Raw genomic sequence first — 24,972 nt, forward strand, 5'->3', positions numbered from 1 at the left:
GTATGTACACATTCATAACCACCTTTAAATTAAATTAATAAAAAGTTCTTAGTTTGATGTACTAGATTTCCTTGGAATGAGGATCCTGTTGTTATATTTGTATTTGATTTTATAAACTCTAGTAGATTTTACTTAGGGTTGTTCATTAAAGAACTGCAGATATTACTCTTTTTTTGGTGCTACAAATGTTTGATTTCAAGTCACTCTAATCAAATCAGTTTTAACAACATTTGTGGAACTGAGTGCTGAACTAAAGCACACATAGAGGAAGAGTTTAGGGAAGGGGATGTGAAAACTGATTTTGAAGTCCCTTTTTGGTCATTTTACAAGGTATCTATACCAAATCTAATTTTTTCCAAGCAATTCCACCACAGAAACTTGACATTCAATGAAATACTACCATTAGTGAAAACTAGCTTTTAAATAGCTGAGGTTTCCACTTCCACATCTCTCATGTCTTTCCTTTTCTCTACACTTGTATATATAATCACTATCCTTGTTCAGAACCTCTTAATTGGTGGGCCCACCATAAATTTCTCTTCTTTCTAATCCCTACCCTCAACATAACTAATGAAGTGATATTTCTTTTTTTTTAAATAATAGTTTTTTTTTAAAATTTTCATTTTCAAAATATATGCAAAGAAAATAAAATATGTTAAACAATGGAATTTTCTCTACATATTTACACATTAATCATGCTGCACAAGAAAAATCAGATCAAAAAGGAAAAAAAATAAAAAAAGCAAACAACAAAAAAAGTGAAAATACTAAGTTGTGATCCACATTCAGTCCCATGGTTCTCATTCTGGATGCAGATAGCTCTCTCCATCACAGCTTTATTGGAATTGACCTGAATCATTGCTGAAAGGAGCTATGTCCATCAAAGTTTATCATCACATAATCTTCTTGTTGCTGTGCACAATGTTCTCTTGGTTCTACTTATGAACTAATATTTCTAAAGCATGTGTTAGGCTATGTTCAATAAACTTTGTTCAACAAGTTTGAGTGTCTTTCTCATTGCTTCTAGAATAAAATAAAAACTAACCTGTTTTGGAAAAAAAACCTCTGAGCTCCCATTTTATTTATCAAATTGGCAAAGATGGGGGCACAGCCAAGATAGGGGAATGAAGCCAGGAAGCTACTAGAACTTTCTCATTTTCCCTCAAAAACTACATGAAGCCAAACCTCTGAACAGAGTCTGGAACAAACTCTTCTCCAGCTCAAAATAGATTGGAAAGACTTCAAGAAAGTTCAATCTCAGTGGGTGAAAGGGGTGCTCAGTCCAGTTGATGATGTAGGAGAAAAGCAGTGAGAGGATCTTAATCACAGTAAATCAGCAACTGAAACCCCCAATTCTGGCTCAGTAGCAGATCAGATCAGTGGAGTAACCTCTAATCCCAGTGCAGAAGACAAATCACTAGTCCAGGAAACCAAGCAAGAAACAGCATTAGGTGGGGTTACCCCTTGCTGTGAGCAAGACACCAAACACAAGGGACCCCTGTGCTCAAAGTCAAGGTTCAAAGCTGCATAAGAAGCTTAAGGCAGAACTCCCTGTACTCTAGGAGCAGAGAAAAAGAGAGAGAAGAGAGAGAGAGAGAGAGAGAGAGAGAGAAAGAGAGAGAGAAGGCAGGGATAAAGAAAAAGAAAATGAGTAAGAAACAAAACTTTCACCAAAAGAACCTACCATGGTATGTGAAATATGTGAAATCTCAAAGGGTGATGTGAATTGGTCTCAAGCTCAAAGAACCTTTATGGAAGTGCTTATAAAGGACTTTAAAGTCATATAAGAGAGGTAGAATAAAAATTGGGGGGGGGGGATGGAGAGAAGTATGCAAGAAAAAGTTAGGCAGTTTGGAAAAGGAAGGACAAAGGTTAACTGGAAAAAAAACAACGCCTTAAAAGACACAATGGCCAAATGCAGAAAAAAAAATCAATTGAAGAAACATTTTTTTATTTTATTTATTTATTTTTTTTAAAATAACTTTTTATTGACAGAATCTATGCCAGGGTAATTGTTTACAGTATTATCCCTTGCACTCACTTCTGTTCCAATTTTTCCCCTCCCTCCCTCCACCCCCTCCTCCAGATGGCAAGCAGTTCTTTACATGTTAAATAGGTTACAGTATATCCTAGATACAATATATGTGTGCAGAACCTTGTTGCACAGGGAGAATTGGATTCAGAAGGTATGAATAACCTAAGAGGAAAAACAAAAATACAAGCAGTTTATATTCATTTCCCAGTGTTCTTTCTTTGGATGTAGCTGCTTATGTCCATCCTTGATCAATTGAAACTGAATTAGTTCTCTTTATTGAAGAGATCCACTTCCATCAAAATACATCCTCAAACAGTATCGTTGTTGAGGTATATAATTATCTCCTGGTTCTGCTCATTTCACTTAGTGTCAGTTCATGTAAGTCTCGCCAGTCCTCTCTGTATTCATTCTGTTGGTCATTTCTTACAGAACAATAATATTCCATAACGTTCATATACCACAATTTACTCAACCATTCTCCAATTGATGGGCATGCATTCATTTTCCAGCTTCAAGCCACTACAAACAGGGCCACCACAAACATTTTGGCACATACAGGTCCCTTTCCCTTCTTTTGTATCTCTTTGGGGTATAAGCCCAGTAGAAACATTGCTGGATCAAAGGGTATGCACAGTTTGAAACTTTTTGAGCCTAGTTCCAAATTGCTCTCCAGAATGGCTGGATGTGTTCACAATTTCATCAACAATGTATCAGTGTCCCTGTTTTCCTACATCCCCTCCAACATTCCGCATTATCTTTCCCTGTCATTCTAGTCAATCTGACAGGTGTGTAGTAGTAAATCAGAGTTGTCTTAATTTGCATTTCTCTGATTAATAATGATTTGGAGCATATTTTCAGGTGGCTATAAATAGTTTTGATTTCTTCGTCTGAGAATTGTCTGTTCATATCCTTTGACCATTTATCAATTGGAGAATGGCTTGATTTCTTACAAATTAGTCAATTCTTTATATATTTTGGAAATGAGGCCTTTATCAGAACCTTTGACTGTAAAAATGTTTTCCCAGTTTATTATTTTCCTTTTAATCTTGTCTGCATTTGTTTTGTTTGTACAAAAACTTTTCAATTTGATATAATCAAAATTTTCTTGTGGTCAATAGTGGTCTCTAGTTTGAAGAAAACATTTTGAAAAGTAGAATTAAAATTAATCAAATGGAAAAGGAGATACAAAAGCTAAGTGAAGAAAATTATATATTAAAAAATAGAACCAAGAAAATGGAAGTTAACAACTATGAGACATCAAGAATAAGTCAAACCAAACTAAAAAGAATGAAAAAAGGGAAGAAAATGTAAAATGCTTCATTGAAAAAATAGCTGACCTGGTAAACAGATCCAGGAGGGACAATTTAAAAATTATTGGTCTACCTGAAGGCCAGAACAAAAAAAAAAAAGAGCCTGAATCTCATTCTTTAAGAGATCATCAAGGAAAGCTACTCTGATATACTAAAACCAGAGGGCAAAATAGTCATTGAAATTGACAAATATGGCAATAAAAATTGCATCTTTTCCTGTGAATATTTTTTCTCATTGTTTCTTCTTGGTGTACAGGTGAAAAAAAAATTTAACTTGCTATTAAGCTAGAACTGAGTATTCATCCAAAAGTCACAAGATCTCTCCTACTCTTTCTTGGGGGCTTTCAAGAGAGGAGGAAAAAGAATTGTTTTAAGCCTCTAAGTTCAAATCAAGCCTCAGATATTCATTAGCTATATGATCCTGGGCAAGGCATTTAACCATGTCTGTTTTAATCCACTGGAAAAGCAAATGACAAAGCACTCCAGTATCTTTGTCAAGAAAACTCTATGGACAATATGGTCTGTGGGATCATGTTGAGTCAAATAACTAAATGACTCAATTGACAACAAGAAAAAGGTAAGATGCCTTATCTCCTCACCTGGATTTTCATCTGACCTTATATCCCTCAGCATCTCTGTCTCTTCTTTCCCTCCTGTATAAATTCTTAGATAACGAAACAGAATGGACCCTGTAACCAGCTTCAAAAAATCAGAATAGCCACTACCAGATGGAGGACCAGCAACAAGAGTTTTGACTGGTGAATCTCTCTGTTGGATCTGTGCAAATAAAAGGACCAGGAAGATTCTTCTATGAACTCGCTGTTATTGCTGTTTCCTCTGTACCCACTGAGAGACTTAGGGTTTTTTATACTCAATTGGAAGGAAGAGATTTCATCTGTTTTTGCCTTTTGTTTGCATACTCAGTACCAGCTCAGCAGCCAGTTAAATGGCTTTTTATCACCATAGATTAAGCCAAAATGGAAACCTACAGAGAATGCCTACATATTCTTCAAACAGGGAGATGGGTCCCTCTGTTGCCCAAAAGAACATTTTTAGAACCAATCTCTGTTTCCTCATGGATTGATTCCAAGGGGAGCATACTGGACATGCCCTAAAGACTAGGCCCTTATTGGCTAGTCCTCCAACACACACACACACACACACACTCATACAAATATTCCTGCTGTATAAATAATATATATTGTTGTTCATCCTTTGTTTTTGGAGAGAACTAATGATATCATGAGTAGTGTCTTGATTTACACATGAATTGGATTTAAATGAGGCAGAATTGCACAAAGTCATAAATATCATATATAAATTATAGCTATGTAAGCATGTATATATGTGTGAGCATTATATACATATGTGATATACATATACATATATGTATGTGCAAATGCATGTATATATATTTGTGTGTATGTGCATACTCACACCACAATGGAATAGTGATTTATACACAAACAATGGAGTAGAAGTTTAGTTCTCTTCTCCACCGCGCCCTAGCTCATTTGATAGTCACGATATGTAATAAGAGATACTGATGTGTTAATGTATGACTAAGTTGTTAATACTCTTATTACAAATACAACTCTCTCTGTGATGAGTTTGAAGAGGTAATTCCATGTTGGACTGAAATTGTCTACACCCTTATAAACTTTCTGTGCCTAAGATTGCTAACAGTGTGGGAAGATAGAAATTCATATATAGACCCCTGAAAGGCAGCTAAGCAGCAGCAGGAGCTGGGTGGGGAGGCAGGAAGACTCATACTCTGAATTCAGATACTCACTAGCTATTTGGTAAGTCATTTAACCTCTCAGTTTCCTCATCTGTAAAATGAGAATGATTATAGCATCTACTCTGGAGCTGGTGTTCCATCCATGGTATCAGCCAGCTACTCTGAAGTATCAGGGAAACGCTTTGCAAATGTTCAAGTGAAAAGTGTTTTGTGAAATGTAAAAATTAGCTCAGGAGCTGAACAAAAACAGACTGGGGGTCCAGATTTGGCCCCAGGGCCACGATTTTCAACTCCCTTAGTATACATTATGAGTTCATAGTTCTGCTAATTTTTTCTTAATTCAGACATATTTCCTTTGCTATGGAACATATGTGCTCTATGAGCACACACTTATCCAAGTCCCATTTGCTTTCTAAGACCTAGCCCAACCCCCACCTATTGATCTGGACGCCCAGAAAATGTAGTTCCTACGTTCCATTTGGGTGTCCTAAGTTACTTGTAGGTTCTAGAGGAAGAAGAGGATTTACAAATCTCAGTAGCGATCAGTGGATCTGCCTCTTCCTGGTGAGGGGAATCTTCTGGGTGATTAGGTCAGCTACAGTTGGGGCTCTCCCACAGAGGTACACTACCTCCTTGACTAACCCTCATGTCTTGCAGGAGCACTCTCCAGCCGTGAACCACCTGGACTCCAGCAGTAACCCGTCCTCCACCACCTCCTCCACACTATCCTCCCCCGCGCCCTTTCAGTCTTCCAATCCTCCCAGTGCGACGCCGCACCCGAACCCCTCGCCGATGGCTCAGCGGGACAGCAGGTTTAATTTCTCAGGTGACTGCTCAGGATGTGCCGCTCAGGGAGCTCCGTGGGTCCGCGGCAGGTTCTTTCCAGGTGGTGGATTCTTTGTGTCTTCAGTGAGCTTTCTCTGTTCACTCCTCCTTGGGTCTCCAGGGTACCTGCTGCTGGTCAAGATCCGCCCCTGTTCAGCCTTGGACTATACTTATGATTTCATTCTTTATTGAGTGGGTTTTACGGTATTGGATTTCAGGTCTATTCCTAGGAGTCACACTCATTCTGTCCATATTTCTTGGATTTTTCTTGTTTTATTTTTGAGAGGCAGTTGGGTTAAGTGACTTGCTGAGGGTCCCACAGCTAGTAAGTGTTAAGTGTCTGAGGCCAGATTTGGATCCAGATCCTCCTGGATCCACAACTGATGCTCTCTCTACTGCCTCCCATGTTCCCCACTGAGCCTTTGTTCTCAATACACATTAAATCCAGGCCAATAAATGTATGTGCTGGAAGAGGTATTCCCAGCCCTGGGAATCCTCCATATACCATGAGGAGTCTCACAAAGCTCTCAAAAATCCTTAACATATAACTAATCGTGATTCATTTTAATTTGAAGATTGCACTTTTATAGTAAAATAATGTGCTGAGCATGGGGTCAAGAAGACCTGAGTTTAAAGCCAGCTTCAGGCATTTATTAATTTTATGACTTTAGGGATAAGTCACTCAGTTTCTTCATGTGTTTCCTCAGTTGGAGAAGGAAACCCCAAAAAGGGGCTACCCAAAAAGAGTCAGACATGACTGAAAAACAACTTTTATGTAGAAGACAGTGTGGTATCATAGGAAGCACACTGAACTTGGGGACAGGAGAGACCTGATTCTGGCATTTACTAGCTGTTGGATAACAGACCAGTCCCTTAACCTCTCTGAGCCTCAGTTTCCCCATCTGTCAAATGGGAATAATCCCACCCATTCCACAGGGCTGTTGTTACTGGGGAAGGGTATGCTTTCAGAGTACTTTGTCAACCATGAAGCACTTTATGAATACCAGGTGTTCACCTTAGAGCCACGTTTTGAGAAGGGGGCTAGGGAAGGACGTGAGATGCAGTAGTAGCCCGTTTAAAAGGAGTCATCTGGGAGAGTCCCATCTTTTCAGCCTTCATTCTTGGCCTGCTCCCCAGTCTCTCTTACATTTATTTGATGGGTAAAGGACAGTAGAATGGATTGTGGGGCAGGAGTGAGATCTAACCCATAGCGGAGACCTCCCGTGCTTTCCCCTAAACAAATTCGACCCCAGTTACGGCCTAAACTGCCCTAGCCATCTCAGCTCCTCTTCAAGCCTGGTAAGCCTTTGGCCTTCTTTGGGCACAAAGAACAATGACCTCAGCCTCGGGGCTGGGTTTGGGGGGCAAGGTGGATGATGGGAGGATTAAGTGGGGAGGGAAGGAGGAGGAGGAGAGAGGGCAAGAGTCTGGATATAGCTGAGATCTGCTTTCTTCCGAGTTCTTGTCTCAGTGCTGTGCATATGCTGCATGAAATCTGGGTGCCTTAAATTGGGAGCAAACGTAAATCACCACAAGCTCATGTCAGATCGAATGATCTCAGCATGAATGCATGTCTGCCTTTCTCTTCTGCTTCTTAAAATCCATTTCCGAGCAGCTGCTGCCTTTCTCTATGACTCGTTCATTCACCCCCTCGAGGATGATGGGGTGTTCGGTCTCAGGGATGGTGTGGTAGGCTGAGGCTCTTGTGGATTAGAGCGAGTCCACAGGGCCTGGGCCCCTTCTCTTCTGGGACCCCCGACACTCCTCTTCCTCCTCTCCTGGGGCCCCCCACTGCTCCCTCCACCTTCCGATCTCCCAGTCTGCCGTTAGCCGCTTCCAGGGTGGGGATGAGGGCTGCATGGATGCATTGCTCCTATCTCTGATTCCTTTCTCTAGTGCGAAGTCTCTCCCCGAATGATAATGCACCTCCTTTGTACAGACCCAGTGTAAAGAGTTTGCTCTGGTCCCTAAGTAAGCTTCATCCCTCCCCATCCTCATTCACATGTGAATGGATGGCTGAGGAGAGATCTTCACGCCTCTCAAAGAGGGGAGTTACCCCCAAAAGTCCTACACCAAGGCTTTCCTACTTATAGCCCTACCCCCAGGTTGGAGAGATGCCCTATGCACCCCCACACCAGTTTGTTATGCAGATCAGCAATGTGAGTCCCCATTCTTTGCTTAAGGGATCATTGACAATGAAGATCATGGCTTGGCTTTCCAGGGAGCACTTTTTACTTTCCCAAGGTGCTTTTACCATTTACCTTCACACATAACTTGGGGGACTGAGGGCAGTTAACCTTCTTTTAGATAGTTAGGAACATTAGACCCATTGAGTCATACTTTGAGAGAGGAATTATGGGGAGTGATGAGAAGGGCAAGTCCCCAGACCCTGTCTCCAGAGAGTCACCTGGGAGATGCAGGCCTTCATAAGTGGCCTGTTTCGGTATCTCTCATACATTTACTTGGGTGAGTTAGGGAGGGACAGACGGTCTAAGACCCATGTCTCCTATCTCTGAGTCCTCCTCTCTTCCCACACAGGCAATAACACAGAACCCTTTGTCTCTGGGCTCTCTGGGGTCTGTCCCCATTTCCAAGCAGCCCCTTCTCCCTCTTTCCCCACCAGCATTATTTGGTTCACCCACCCTGCCCTCTTAGCCTGCTTCTTCCAGAGGCCTGTGGGGAGCAGCCACGGGATCCAGTTAACCATTGCCCTGAGCCTCCCCCAGTCTGGCTCATTGAACGCATGCACCTGCCACTGACCATCTCTGCCATTTTTCTCCCGGCTGTTTGCTGTTTGTTTGTGTGATTGGCTCTCCTCTTGTATTTCAAGCTGCCCACTACATCCATCATAGAAAGCAGTTTATCTTCCCAGGTGAGTATGGATTCTACTAACCACTTCTCACTTCAGTTAATGCTGCCTTTCTTGTGTGGGATGACCCTCTCTCTGGAGGGCTCCTGTGGGATTGTGAGAACCATGTTATTGAGAGGCTCTCATGGGCCCGGGTGGACTGTGAGAGCGGTGTTGGGTGGGCTTCTCTCTGGAGGGCACCCGTGGTACTGGGTGGGATTGTGAGAACGTGTGGGGTGACCCTCTCTCTGGAGTGGACTTTGAGAGCTGTGTTAGGTGGGCCTCTCTCTGGAGGGCTCCCGTGGTACCAGGTAGAATTGTAAGAGTTGGCCCTGAGCTCAGTAGGCACAATGTAGGAGGGTAGAGAGGGCAGTGCAGTTGGAGGTGGGAATCATCCTCTATCTGGTGTGATGCTCCATTCTCTTCAAGTGTAGTCAATGCAGCCTTGGCCTGAAATTCAGGTGACACAGGGAGTAGACCTTACTCTGTTCCCTCCTCCACAAAGTAAGGAGATTAGGCTAACTGATTCCCAAAGGTTCTTTTCTCTTCCTGATGATCCAACACTTTGTGCCTACCATGTGCTAACACTTTATGAATAATATTTCAATGACTCTGACAGTGGGGATGCAAGGCAGAGAGAGGTGAAGTGACAAATGTTTTGGGCCATATTTGAACTCAGATCTTCATCTCTGTAGGCCCAGGGCTGTATCTATTGTGCTACCTACTTGCTTTTAGGAGGCAGATGGGATGGAGATGGGAGAGGTGGGGATAACTGAGGCAGCCTACGAGTCTTGAAGGAATTTGAAGGGACAATAGCAATGAGAAGGGAAGATGAATTCCACTCTGGACATGTTAAGTTGAAGTTGCCCTTGGGACATCCGAATAGAATCATCCAGCACACAGGATTGGAGCTCAGAATAGAAACTGTGGCTGAGCAAAAAGACATGGGACATATCTCCCTACATATAATTGCTGAACTCATAAAAGCTGATAGAATCACCAGGGTTGGAGAATGTAAAAAGAAAAAAGGAGGCCCATGGTAGAGCCTTGAGTGATTCTTGGGCTTAGGAGGAGAATGGTAGATCATAATCCAGAAAAGTTATTTAGGAGGAGGCTGACAGAGGAGAAAGAAGTAGGAGAGAGCAGTGTCATGGAAACCAAAACAAAGTGGGGACCTTGTCAAAAACTGGAGAGACCAAGTAGACCATTGGGTTTAGTAGGTAAGGGATGGATAAAGGACTTAATTTCAGTTAAATGGGGGAATTGGGAATCAGATTGCAAGAAAATGAAAAGGGAAGGGGAAGGGAAGAAAGAGCTCCACTGAGAGAAGACCATTCTAGGGTTTGAATTATGAACAATGGCTCAAAATTGGGGGTGGGTGGATATATTTGTAGGCATTGGGAAAGAAGCCAAGATTACGGAAAATGAAACTGTGTCCCAGGTAGTTGAAATACTTTTCATGAGGACACAGTCATTATCCACTGATTTTTATCCTTCCCCCCAATACACATACATTCATGGGATATAATGGGATCTCAGCTTACAAGATAAGCAGTACCCTTCTTCTCCTTCCCTCTTTGTACTGGTGGTACTCTGAGCCTTTTTTGCACTTATCTTCCCTACCTGTAGTTGCAAGGGCAGATACTATCCCATTTTACAGGTGAGGAAACTGAGTCTCTGACTTTCACCCAGAATCTATCACTCCATCCATCTCTTGATACAGCCATTGACCTGCCTAGACTAGTTGCACAGCGCTACCTGCTGATCATATTAAGAAATATCTCCAGATTACAAAAAAAAAGGTTTTGGAGCAGTTTCATGAAGGGACTAAGCACAGTTTTTGATTCTGGGATCAAAGCGAGATCTGAAAGAAACTTCATAAACCATTAAACCCCAAACCCGTCCTGTTACAGTGGAAGAAACTGAGTCCTAGAGAAGCTAAGGACTTACCCCTGACTACCTGGGAATTTATAGCAGAACCAGAATTTGACCTCAAAGCTCCAAGTTTTCCCACTGCGCCATGGTAGCCAATTGGATTTAGAGTCTATGTCCAATTTAGAATGTAATGGGGAAATTCTTGCTATTTAAGCCTATAGTATCTATGGGGAAAAAACTTTAAACAGGAAATTCTTTGGCTGCCGGACACTGGGCGGTGCTAGCGAGTAACGTAGGTACAGACTTGCTCTTCAGCAGCTGCTGGTTTCAGTGAAGTGTTACCTGCTCCTAGAGGTCAGAATGGTAAAGCAGAGAGGAGCTTTGACATCATTCCCAGGGACCAATCCCTATTTTACAAAGGAAGAAAGAGAATTCTTTCTAAATATTGATTTTTTTCCAGAGGCCACATATTAGGAGGAGGGTAGTAAGCTGGAGAGTCTCTAAAGATGGGCGATCAGTGTGACAAAGGACCTTAGCCTGATGGGATAGGAGAGCTGTCTGAAGGAATGGGCATTGTTCGGTGGGGATAAGAGACAGCTAGGAAGGGAGGAAGAACAAGCAACTGAAAAATGGGCCATGGAAGAAGAATTTGGCTTGTTCTTGACCCCAGAGGGCAAAACAAAAAGTTATGGGTGGAAGTTACAAAGAGGCAAACTTAGGATCAGACTCATAGGCTTAAAGCTCTAAAGTACCCCTTGGATTAATATCTTCATTTTACAGATAAGGAATTTGAGTCCCTGAGAGGTTTAAATGTAGCAAAATGCAAAATACTTGAATTTGGTATAGCAATATAGTACAAGTGACTTGGCTCAGTACAAGTGACATGGTATAGTACAGTTGACATGCTACAGGAGAGCTGATTAGTTAGTGTGTTTGACAGGTACAATTGACATGGCTCAGTGCAGTTGACATAGCTCAGTACAATCAATATGGTATAGTACACTTTGACACAATAAAGTATAATTGACATGGTGTAGTCCAACTGATATAGGTCAGTGCGTTTGACATGGCTGTGTGCAATTGACATGATACAGTGCAGTTGACATGATACAGTGCAATTGACATACAGTACATTTGACATGGTGTAATGACTATGCTAGCACCCAGGACATCCCAGAATCAGCTGGAGTCAGGATAAACAAAAGTCCTCAATCTTTATTCTCAGTCCCCAGACACGGGATGGAACAGGATAGAAGCAGATTCTCCGCCACCGCCTTCTCCCTCGTCACCGCTTAGAGTATGTCCTTGGCTCATCCTACTCTACCCCCTAGTCCCTCCTACCATCCTCTATACACTAATCATTGAGCCAGTACGGATAATAGAAAGGACCATTTTCCAAGCATATGCCCAGAGAGTTCAATCAGTAGTTGGGCTCAAGCGCTTAGCAGTCCTGACCTCAGTGCATTGATTCCATAGTTTCAGCCCTCTAAAACATGGTATAGTACAATTGACATGGCTCAGTGCAATTGACATAGCTCAGTGAAATTAACATGATATGATACACTTGACACAGTAAAGTACAATTGACATGGTATAGTACAGGTGACATGGTAAAGTACACCTGACATGGGTCAGTACATTTGTCTTAGAAATCTAAGATCCTGAGTTCAGATCCCAGCTCTGCCATTACTATCTATAAGACCATGAATAATTAATTATTTTCCTCTCTCTGGCCTTCAGTTTATTCATCTATAAAAGAAGGGAGTTGGACTAGATAATCCAGTTATACTATAAATCTAGGGGGAATTTTTTTTACAATTAGAGCTACCCAGGAGTGGACTGGGCTATCTGGGAAGGAACTTCATTTGGAAGCATCTTCATTCACTATTTCCATCCAAAGGCTGGCTATTTATTTGTTTGGGCTGTTGTAGAGAAAAAGCTTGTTGAGGGACAGGTTGGACTAAGTGACCTCTGAGATCTATTCCAGCTCTGAAACTGTGACTGTTAGTAAGTCAGATAAGATTCAATTCCAGTTTGGATGAAATGGCCAAATTCTCTCAAAGTCAGAGCTTACATCCATGGCGGTTCATTAGTCATGCTGAGTTGTCTCCATCGCCTTTTTTTTTTTTTAAAGTGAAGAAGCATGGTTGATTATCAACCCTATCTTTCTCTCTTCATTCTCCTCCTCCCTATTTACAAAATAGGGGACACACAGGTAGACAACTGATATGGAGGAAAGATTGTTGGATTTGGAAGCAGAGGAGCTGAATTCTACCTTGTAATCTTAGGAAAATAACTTCTCTCTCAGATGCAATTTTTCATCATTAGAGTGAAAAGTTGAACTAGATATTGCTGATCCCTTTTAGCTCTAGATCTATTTTCCTGTATATCTCAGCCAAAATAAAATTCAGATTTCTTGGTTCTTATAGAGTATATAGTATTGGTTCTTATATTGTATTCTGTCCAAACTGCATACTTTTCTACATCTTAAGGACGTTATATATGTATATATTTTTAAAATTTGAGTTATTTGTCGTGTGCCATTTAGGTTCACTATAACATATCATTTAAATATTCATTTTTTAAAACATGAATTAAATAAATTTACAGTTCTTTCTATATTATAGCTCAGAAAAATTTACCTAAATCGCTATTTTTGAATTGGGCAAAATTAGACTAGATTAGAAATATCTTCTTTTTTCTTTTCTTTTCAAAGATGAGGTCTCTCCATTTCTCCCAGTCTGGAAATACCTAGCTTACTCATGGGCCCAATCCTGCTACTGTTTGGCCTATTTCTAACTTTTAAGGTGAGTTTGTTTGCCCTTCTTTAGACAATATGATGGTCCACTCTCAGGGGTTGACTATATGGTGTTGACTTAGAGCAGAGACCCAATTAGCATAGCCCAATCAACTCCTAAATTCAAGAAATCTACCAATTACAGCATCTCTGGCAGCTAGATTTACAGGGTACACCATCTTGCTAAACAGCCTGACTTCTTTAGTCATATTGAATGAGTAGGATAGAGGCAAAGAGACAAAAAAAAAAAATAACACAACCCAGCTCTTTACATAAAGAAAATTTGTCTTGAGGGGGTATGAAGGGTAGATGCGAGAGAGACAACAGTAGATCAGGAAGATCTTTTGGGCTATTATGGCAGCAGACTCGGTGTTTGGGGATGAGGTTCAGAGTCTGAGTGAGAGCAGTGGGGTTGGGTCCTAGCATGAGACCAGCTGAGTCCCAAGAAAAGTAAACAATCTGCCCAGGGTTACACAGTCAGTATATGTCAGAAGAAGGACTCCTGGCTTCAAGACCTGCCTCAGTTCACCTCTTCCTAGACTGGTGATTAACAAATGTTTTTTGATTGATGATTTAACTCGCAGAATGCACTTTTATTGAAGTGGAATACATGATGGACATGAAAATAAGTCTGTAAGGTCTTTCCTTTGGTTTTAGAAGATAGAAATCAATTTGCTTAAGAAGTTATTTCCAAACAAAGGTTTGAACCCATCCCTGCTCTGCCCCCTTGACCTTCAGTGAATGAGAAACATGGCCTCTCATTCTTAGTGTCATATTTTTGTTTTCTCTAGACATCTCTACCCCATCCCAAGCACCCCAAGTCCCTGATGCAGCTGAAGAGACACGGTAAGCATCTACCTCACCTTCATATCCATCTTTCCAGCCAACAAAGAATTCCTTCATCTCCATCTACTTCTCTCTCCCTCTGCTTTTCTCAGTTAATAAAAAAATAAACTCCAAATTTCTTCAAAGTAACATGGTTGTGAGTTAAACCTTCCTGTTCTTACCTGATTATTTGTGGAATTGATATCAGTAGATTAAGTCAAACTTCCTTGTCAATGTAGATGTTTGGACGGATCACCCACTTTGGTGGCCCAAAATATTTTATTGGCTTAATGTTCAGCTAACTGGGAAGTAGTGGTGGTGTTAATCTCTGTTACCTACATGTAACACTGGAGGGTTTTGCGGTATACTATGGATGTAATATGGGAAAGAGAAAGTGAAAGATTAGACCTGGAAAGGACCCTATCAGTCTGAGTAAGTTACTTCATTTTTTTTCAATTAAAAAGCATTTATTTTCTCTCCTTCCCATTTCACATCCAGTTTAATAAAAGGAAGGGAAAAAAACTTTTGGAACAAATATTCATAGTCAAACCAAATATTCTCTACATTTTGAGGTAGAATATCATGTTTATTCATTGAATTTGGAATCATAAGTACTTACTGCATTGATCAGACTTCTTAAATCTTTTAAAGTTGTTTGTGTTTTCCATGTTGTTATTGTCTAAATTATTCCCTATATTAGTTCCTTCCTTTTAGGGAAGAAGAAACAAGTCCACACTGGGGAAGTGTCTTTTCCAAGATCACACCAAAATTAGTGTAGCAGAGCTGAAGTTAAAACTCTGGTCTCCTCATTCTAATCCTGTGGGAGTTTTTTAACCCTGTAAGAAACTTTATAGGGACCTGAATACTACCATATCCTTTAGAGATGAATTAAAAACATGTTTTCTCCAGAAACATTTAGTAACTTCACCATAGATAGTTATCTGACATTAAGAATCATGATTTTGGCTTGGGGGGAACCAGGCAGAAATCTCTAAATCCAAACTTACCTATAGCTTAACTTTCCATCCTTATGAAAACCATAATGCTCTGCCTTTAACTCTCTTTGATAAATTCTTCTCTCCCTAGGGTCAATGACCAGCCGAAAGCCAGTATGACTGAGGACCATGAAACAGAGGCGAGCTTGGAGATGGCACAGCAGAGATCTGTGGGTCAATCACTCCTCTCCTCTGCCCCACAGAAGCCTTAATGATACTATCAGAGTACAATGGGTATAATTCAGCTTTTTGTCCATTTGGGAAAGTTGAGAAATGGAGTTGTAGACAGCTTCATTGACCCAATTATGTTATAGAAGGTTCAAATAATCCACAGAAGGAAAGAACAATTTAAAAACTTGTGAATTATACTTCCCTTTACATGTGGATCCTTAATACTAGTACTTAAGTACTACTCCTAATACTAATAGCTAACATTTATGTAGCTCCTTAAGGTCTGCAAAGTGTTGTTATGTGTTAGCTCATTTGATCTTCCTAAAACCTGAGAGGCATTTTTCAGATGAGGAAGCAATAAAATGATTTATCCACAGTTATACAGCTAATAAATGTCTGAGGCAGGATTAGAATTCAAGTCATCTTGCATGCAAGATGCAAGTCTATCTCTCCAGCTAGCTGCTTCCTTAAGACCAATTTGAAACCAGGTTCTATGCATCGGGATCTAGGGTATCAGGCATGGAATCAGGAAGATCCAAGTTCAAATGTGATCTCAACTACATGATAAACTATGGGATCTTAGGCAAATAATTTAACCTCTGTCTCAGTTTCCTCATTTATAAAATGAGGATAATAATAGTCCTTATTCCAGGGTAACTATGGAGATAATAATTGTAAAGCTTTTAGCACAGTGCCTGGTACATAGTAGATACTTAATCAATGTTAGTTGTTATCATCATCATCATTATTATTCTACAGCATGATTATAAGATGTGGCTTGTGAAAGGGAGAGAGACTTTGATTTACTAATGATCTAAAGGGTAGAAACAGCTTAATAATAAAATTATTTACCAACCCCCCCAAAAAAAACAAACAAACAAACAAACAAACAACATTGAATTGACCATTCTTCCTCTTTCTTGTGGCCACTACAAAAATTTGTATAATTCTCTAATGCTGCTCCTTAGTCACTGACAGATCATGGAATATAGAATGTTGGCTCATGGAATCCAATCCTACATGTTCGCTCAGAAGTAGAGCCTGGATATTTTCTTTTAGTCTTTCCCTCCTTGTTTCCCCCAACTGTGCCAAATTCACGCTGGCTCTCATTGACTACCAACCGTGGGTTCCCGACCAAACCCCACTTGGCCACTGTTTGGGCCTTGACTGGCTAAGAATGAATATTAATACTAATTGTTTCTGTTTGGGGTCTTCCCCTCCCAGACTAAATTTTTTTAACTAGGTAAGAGAAGCCATTCTTTGCCTCATTTCTTGTCTAATTAATAAGTGCTTCACAAATGCTTGTGGAACGAATAAACGAATGTTTATTCCTGTTGCAGGAGATCCTGTCTACTTGCTGGACCTTCGACCTGCAGGAAAGACCCAGCTTTTTCCTCTTAATGGAAATGATGGAAAAACTGCCCAAACTGAACCGGCACCTCTCTCACCCAGGCCACTTCTGAAAATCGGCTGAGTAAGTATCCCCCAGAGCAAGGGCCTCTGCCCAGGTTTCCGTGCCCCCCTTAAGACCTGAAGCCTGTGAAGGTATGGCCCTGACTCCCTGTCCAAAGAAAGTTACAATGGGGGTCATTGAGAAAGGGAGATCATTTATATGGCAAGGGGGCTGTGGGGAAGGAAATCAGTCCAGGTGAACACCTTTCCCTAAGGGCTCTCCCGTGCCAGTTTCCAGTGTTCACCTATAAAAAAGGAAGGGGATGGATTTAAGGGATGGCATTTCCTTCCACTAAAGTGTTGATTTTTACAAATTTTAATGGTGAGTGAGAGATGAGGAAGCATTATTTACACCCCCTCTGCTCCCCACTCAAAAATTATTTTTGTACAATAATCGGATGTTTCTTAGATGAGCTTGCTCACACAATAACTACCTCTAATGAGGAACACCCAAACTTCTGGGTTCATTTAAAGCCATTTCACATTTTCCCCACCTCCCCCTCAGGATAGTCCTGGAACATACACACACACACACACACACACACACACACACACACACAGAGGTGTCACAGATGAGACCACAACCTGGGATCTCCTGGGTGATTGGCTTTGAGGTCAGACTCTACCAGCCTATCCTGTGTGTGACATAGAAGGTGGGTCACAGATATGAGGGGAACATACAGGTGGGGAAATATAAGCCAGGAGAGAACATGGGCCCTGCACGTGCTCAGTTCACACAAGCAGTAAGTATCTGAGCCGGAATTCCCATCAGCATCTTCTGACTTTGCAGCCAGGGCCATTTGTAGCATAGAAAAAAGCCCAGATCATAGACTTTATGAAGACTTAACTATTAAGCAGAAGCTTAAATTCCTGTGTGATTTTGGGCAAGTCACTTAACTCAGCTGGGCCTCTTTCCTGTAAAATGAATAAAATTACTAGGTGGTACAGTGGACAGAGCACCAGCCCTGAAGTCAGGAGGACCTGAGTTCAAATTTGACCTCAAAACTTAAAACTTCCTGGTTGTGTGATGCTGGGCAAGTCACTTAACTCTAATTGCCTCAGGGGAAAAATAAATAAAATTAGATTTTTTGAAGTTAGATCCCCTCCAGTTCTAAATTTATATATCATCTTGCCTCTGTGTGACTGCAGGACACACACATATACACACACTCTCAAATACAATATAGGAATCCCTTAGATTAGGTCCCTAACATGCCCAAAGCACAAATACTGCCCTGTCAATTTTTAGGGTGCCCCATTTCAGGCCACCTGCTTAGAATATAGTTTCCAAATGCAGCCATGTCAGAAAGCTGTCTGGTATGATTGGTTCAAACACAGACTTATGTTTTGGGGCATTCTCATTTGTGAAAGATATATTGGCAATCCTGAGATGGGAACACTCAGGGTAAAATGGCAGCCCCCAGTGAGCTGTTGGTGTGAAGGAATATGGTTATACCCAAACCTCCAGCTGCATTTCTGCAGTGCTCCTCTGGGGTCTGTCTTTATCTTTAAAAAGGGAGGAAGTCAAACCTCCAGCTTTGAGCTAGCTGGAGGGAAGATCGCTAAAGTCTTAACTTTGAGATTTAGGGCCAGAAGGGAACTTGGGTGGGGGAAGGGGTTATTTATGCCCCACCTTCTTATTACAGATGAAAGCTGCAATATGGTAAGAATGGATTGCTAATCCAGACTCTGAAAGGAGTAAGATTACCCCACAAAACTGGGTACAACAGTTTGGGGTATAACAGAGATTATATACATATATATTGTTTTATATATATATACATATATAATACTTTATTATATATAATGTAATAATTATATACAATACTTTATTACAATATAATAATTGTATATATTATTACATATATAATATAATTATATATATTTATATATACACACATATATATAAAACTCTGGATATAACAGAGATTATCTATCCTCTGTGTGGAACATCCATCCACTAATACAGATGGGCAATTTCTCTTGATGAGACTTTATGGGTTATAAATAACTTACAGACCAAGGATATCTTATGAGATCTTAGACATTTCAATTTGACTTCTTAGAGTTCTATTTACTTCTCTGTAAAATGAGGAGATTGCACTAAATGGCCCCCAAATCCCTTCCAGTTCTAGATCCTGTGACCCTTGAGGTCCCTTCCACTTCTAATGTTCTGTGATTTGGGGATGTAGCAATGCAATTCCATCAAAAAGAGACCTTAAATTCAAATTTTTTAAAAAATGATTGTTTAAAATTCTTTTTTGCTTTACAATTGGGAAATAGTTAATGAAATATTTTTAAATGATTTTCATTTAAAACAAAAGAAGAGATCCTTTTAAAAGGGAATGTTTTCATAATCCAGGGACCCAGATGCCAATATATCTGCTTCTGAGTGAATATCAGTACCTTTCTGTTTGTGATTCCTGCTTTCCCAAGCCCAGCTTCTAATTCTCATTTTTCTTTTTTCTTTTCTATTGGTGTCTGTCCTGGGGTATATTTCTCCATACATCTGGCCTGTTACATCTCTCTCTTTACCGCTCCATTTCCTATCGTGTCTTCCTTCACCTTGTCCTCATCTCAACCCGCCGTCCTGTTGGCTTCTGACTGTCCTGGATGGCATTTCATACTCTCCAAACGTCAATATGGCGGCACGGCTCGGCCCCAGTCGCTGGCGGAATCGCTACTCCAAAGGGCGCTACTACCACCCAGAATTTAGGGGAACCTTCCGTCCCCTCTTGGAGGAATAGAGTGTGTCCTGTTGGGTGCTCGTTTCTCACCCATCATACGTCCTGCATCCATTCTTCCCTCCCTTCAACCTTCTCCCCTAGCTCCTGACTCATGTTTTTATTTTTTATTTCCATGCAATGAAGCGTGTTTTTTAAAAAGTTGAACCGGCAAGTTGAGACATGGATGCTTTCTTATTTTTCAGTGAATTATTTAAGTCCTCAAATCAAAAAGCAATAATGTAAACTTGGTGTTCCCAAGACCCCGAGAGTTGGAGATCCTTCAAATACCCTCCCTTCCCCCAAATATAGAAGTGAATTATCACTTCATTGATTACCAGGGAAAGGCAACGTAGAATAATTGGCAGAGGACTAGCTTTGGAATCAGGAAGACATGTACAAGTCCTCAATCTGACAAAGCTGACTGGATCATTGAGTTAACATTTATAAAATCCTTTGCAGAACTGAAAGCACTACATAAGTACTGGTAATTATGATCACGATTTTAGTTTTGGCTAAGTCTGGGCAAGTCACTTAAACTCTCTGTGGTCCAGGTGAATTAAGTTACTGAGGAGTGGCTGAGTTTTAACAGAGAAGGGACTTTCCACAATGGGAATTCCCCAAGACAGTGAAATCCCAGGCTTTCAAATTTTCTCTACTATTTTTTCATTCTGGGTATTGGACCTTAAGGAAATCACAAAAAATAATAACTCCTTTCAGGCGCCCTCAGGGTGATTTATTGGTATGGTCTTTTTGCCCAATCTGGTCTGAGACTTCACAATATCCTAGGCACATTTGACCACTGAAATACACCACCCAAGACCACTCCAGAAAGTGTTCTGATCATGGTTTTGTGTCTCACACATAAAAGGGTTCCCACCCCCTCAGCACCTTTCCCCTTCAGCTGTGGCAGTTTTAGGGAGCATTCCCATCATTGGTTCATCATGAAAGTTCCTCTTTGGTTTAAAGATGGTGGTTTTCTCTGGGTTCTGGTTTTTATTTTTGCCTTCTCTCTGCCTGTACTGGCTTCCCTTTCACTGACAAACTCTCTTGTCTGATAACTCTCTGCTTCCTTTTTCCTATTGGCTTTGACCTTATCCATTAAGCTTTTTGGGCAGAGGGAAGCTAGCAACAATAACACGTTTTCTCTGAGGATGATAGCTTAATGTGATTTTATTTTTGGATTTTGGAAGCTTACCTAGTTAAATCCCTTCTCCCAAATGAAAGGCAAATCCCAAGAGTGCAATGTTGCACTATTAGTGCTCCATGTTCTTTTATTATTAATCAATCAATAAGCATTAATAAGCAGTAGTAATATCAACAAGCATTTATTAAGTACCTAATTAAGTGCCAGACATGTGCTTTCTTTATATAGTCTCTGTCCTCTAGGATCTTATATTTTAAGCATATGCCAGACATTGAAGATACTAATTCAAAGAGTGTTGCTTGAAGTATATGAGCCAAAGCCTGGCTAGAACTTGGAAATCTTACGATAGAGACTAAGGCAGGATTTGAACTCAGCCCATTCTGAGGCCGGGTGTGACACTCTACCCGTTACCCATTCGGCTTTTTGAATTTAGTTTTTAGTTATGAGTGGAGTCAGAGACTTCAGAACCTGCCTCTCCTACATATTTCCACAGTGAATTTGAAAGTGTGCCTTCCTCTTGGGGCCTCGGTTGCCTGTCCTCAGTAAGATAAGCTGGGCTTGAATTAGTTCTGTAGTTCCCACGATTCTTTTGTTCTTTCTTTGGGCACAGTCTAGGACAGCCCCCGGGAGGTTCTTTTCCGTAATAGAAACCCAGTTTTTGAGCAAATTCTTTACAAGGTAAAGGTTGGGAGAATCTTATTTATGAAATACAGAGCCTGTCCTATCATGTATGCTGGAGAAGTTGCTTTGAAAGTAAACAAAATTATTTCTAAATTTCCTTTTGACTGCAGTAACGTAATTTTCCAAACTTTGTGCAGAGCCAGCAGAATTTAGTTCCTAGTGGGGTTCTGAGAATCCCTAGAGCAACTGACCTTGAAGTCCCTCCCAGCCCTAAATCTCCTGATCTTTTGTATTTCCTGAGTCAGGGCTTGTAAGCTAATCATGTAAGATCAGGCACGATCTCAAAAGACATCATTTAGCTTGTTTATTTTCCAAATCTTGGTAAGAAAGAGCCAAAAAGTTGGATGTGGTTTTAAAAAACCTACATTAGTGATAGGTCAGCATTAACAAGTTTCGTTTGAGGGTCTGCTGGTTAGCCTGGTTGAGCTTCCCTGTATTAGCTGATATTCATTTGCCCACCCTCCATAAAGAGAATATTTGGGGTATTTATTTTGATGGATTGTCACAATACTATACGTGTTCAGTTTAATTCACCAAGTATTTAGTAAGTGTTTATTGTATGTCAGATGCTGAGAATATAGAGACCAAACCAAATTGCTCCGTTCTCGAGGAGATTATACTCCATGGGGAAGGTAGCTATACAGTACCTTGCGGTCACAAATAAATCACACCATTTCCCCAGATCCGGAGAGTGTCCATTGTCCAGACCACCATCTCTCCTAGGGACTCGGGCAGATCCCAAGCTAACATTTCTCTAATGTCCACTTCCACTATTTTTCAACGATCGCTAACTCTCCGACGGTTTGTGTCCGTGTGTTAGGAGTTCAAATGTTGGAGTTCTTGTTCTTCTCAAAACACAGGGCTTAGAGGCTTAGAGCCCTCCGAATATCTCCAAATCCAAAGGTTCTGTCCTTCAGCCTCTGCCTCTGCTTTCTTCAGCCTCCAACCAACACAGAGATGGAATGTCTCTCTTGTCTCCTTCTGGGGAGCCCAGCCACCAACTACAGTGGTGTGAGATGAAGATGAATCTGGTTGTCCACTGAACTCTCACTCGTAGCTTTATCCTCTGAAAGCTCTTTGTCTGCCACCAGCCAGCAAAGAGGAAAAATGTATTCTTGAATAGCTCTCTCTCCTTATATGCGAATCTTTTGAGAGAATGGGATTATGGGTTTTCTCCCATAGTGCTCTCTGGCCCAAAGAGCTTTAAGGCAGGTGTGAACTCCCTTGAAGTTAGAAAGTTTACTTTGTGAAGCTGGCATACTTGTGAACTCCAATGAGTAAAGGTGTGAACACAAGCCTTGTATTAATTAGTTCTACTTAGTACCTTGTTTCAGGTTCTGGCCAAAACATCTTCTTGTAAGATTAGATCAACTCTAATTGGTTAGCAATTAGTAAGGATTCCAACATCCGTGTGTATTGGCTGTTTTTTGTCTGTCTGTTTCCTTTTCTAGGTTGTAGCTCCTGGCGCTGCCTTGCATGTCTCCTCGGCTTTTTTCACTCTCTCCTAATCGACTTCTCGACTTCAAACAGTTGCCTCTACTGACTAAAATGCAAACCCGGATTCTTTGCATTAACCAGGGGGATGTAACTTCTGCCTTGCCGAATCCTTTCTCCAAAAATATTTTTTATTAAAAAAAAACCTTCCTGTTTTGTTATTGTTATTGTTATTGTTTGCTTGTATAACACACTTTTTGGGAACTAACTCCTTCGCTAACTGTTGGATATGGCTGCCTCTGTTTAATCCCCCCCAAGCACTTTGATCGGCTTTGCAAACTCTCTCCTGGATGTACCTTCGATGCTGTGAGTGATTCTTTCTCACTGTTCCCATCCTACCAAGGCAGAGGGCTGGAGCCCGTGTTGTAGGGCTGAGGGATGTTTGCAGTTTATTCCACTGACTCATCCTACAAGCAGCATCCTAAGTTTGAGGATGTAACAAGAGCCTCTAAATAAATCTGAGAAAGGTTTGCAGTTCTTTCATCCGAGGGAAGAGTAAAGGCAGAGTCCATCTCTGTTACTGACTACCGGAGTGACTGTGGGCAAAACACGGAGTCCAGCTGGGCCTTAACTTAGGGGTTCTTAACCTCAGTGATGGCCTCCTTGGACAGTTTGGTGAAGCCCGTGAACTTTTCAGAGTCATGTATTTAAATGCTTAACATAAAATACTTAGAATTATAAAGGAAACCAGTTGTATTGAAATACAGTGATCAGAATTTTTAAAAGAACAAGTTCACAAACTCCAGCCTTAAATCCATGGTCTGATGGTCAGGAGGACCCCAGCTGGGATGTCCATGGAAGAAAATTTCTTGTAGCTGCTGCTTCTGTTCCCGTTTTCAGTATGGATGAATGGGCCAATGTCACAAGGATTACCCTTGCAAAGATGACATCCCCAGGGGCTTTTCCCAACACTTTGGGCCCCACAGATAATGCAAACTTTTTTTAATACTACAAAACTAAAGGGTGTGTTTTGTAGGACAAAAAATATCAGATTAGGAGTCTGAGGTTGTGAGTTCTGTTCTTTTCTCAATTTCTGTCTCCCTGTGTGAACTTGAGGGAGTCACTTGCTCCCCAGTTAGCTCATCTGTTAAAAATGAAAGGGATAGGAGAGATGACCTCAGAAATTCCACTAGACCCAAAATTCACTCTGGGCATGGGCCGGGATTGCTGAGTGCTGTGAATTAGGACCATGAGAATTTCCTGACGGGAGGCAGGACTTCTGCAGCCATCTTGCTCATCAGACTCAGTTTACTTGTTAATCTTGAAAAGTCAGTTAAAAAAAAACAAAATTTTTTTTCCTAAAAAATTGTCTTGGTGCCTTTTGTTTTTACATCTGAATCTTTTCCAAATATGCCTCAATTCCTCCTTCCCCTGCAAAGTCAGCCTTCTGTTACAACAGGATGAAAGACAATTAAGTAAAACTAACTCACAGTGACTGTGTATACAACATTCTATGCCCATAGCCCCCCTCTTCTCCAGCCCAATGGAGATAGTAAAGACATTAATTTCATGACTTCAAAAATGTCCACTTTAATGGCTCTCCACTCAAACAGCTGGGCTCTCTGGTGCTTTAAGACTTCTGAAGCACTTTGCAGACATGAATCTCAAGTAATCCTATGGTTACTATTAGCCTCCTTTTATGGCTAACAAAGGCTGACTCACCCTAGGCTGGCCACAGTAAATCACCAAATTGGAACTTGAACCTCTGTTTCTCTGACTTGTGGGCTTCCTCTGCTTATCAGCAGAGATTCCCACATCTGGGGCCCCTGTTAAGATTCTTTTTGTCACAAGGCTCGGCCTTTTGCTCCTCATCTTGTCCCAAACCTGAGAGGGGTTTTCTGGTCCATCAGGACCAACAGCCATGAAAACGAAACGGGGGCTCGTGTTCCTCCTCTTCCTAAGGAAAGGGGTGGAAAGGTCCCCTGGCCTGGTTAATGGTGGAATCCCTGTGACTATACTAAGGGTCTGTACTAAATCCTTTACAAATATTATTTTCTTTGAGCCTCACAACAATCTTGGAATGGTAGGTGCTGTTATTATCCTCATTTTATAG

General features: G+C 41.0%; 2 long non-coding RNA genes across 2 annotated transcripts; both read left to right on the forward strand.

The window, feature by feature from the left end:
• Positions 1-5,749: 5,749 nt before the first annotated feature.
• LOC127559431 (uncharacterized) lies at positions 5,750-15,449 on the forward strand. The gene is made up of 3 exons (XR_007953127.1): positions 5,750-5,912; positions 14,223-14,277; positions 15,343-15,449. It is a non-coding gene; the product is annotated as an uncharacterized LOC127559431 (long non-coding RNA).
• Positions 15,450-16,768: 1,319 nt separating this feature from the next.
• Positions 16,769-19,759, forward strand: LOC127559434 (uncharacterized). Its single transcript, XR_007953129.1, has 2 exons — positions 16,769-16,896; positions 19,540-19,759. It is a non-coding gene; the product is annotated as an uncharacterized LOC127559434 (long non-coding RNA).
• Positions 19,760-24,972: the final 5,213 nt, after the last annotated feature.

The sequence above is a fragment of the Antechinus flavipes genome, chromosome 4 (assembly GCF_016432865.1).
Source record: "Antechinus flavipes isolate AdamAnt ecotype Samford, QLD, Australia chromosome 4, AdamAnt_v2, whole genome shotgun sequence".
Classification (NCBI taxonomy): Eukaryota; Metazoa; Chordata; class Mammalia; order Dasyuromorphia; family Dasyuridae; genus Antechinus; species Antechinus flavipes.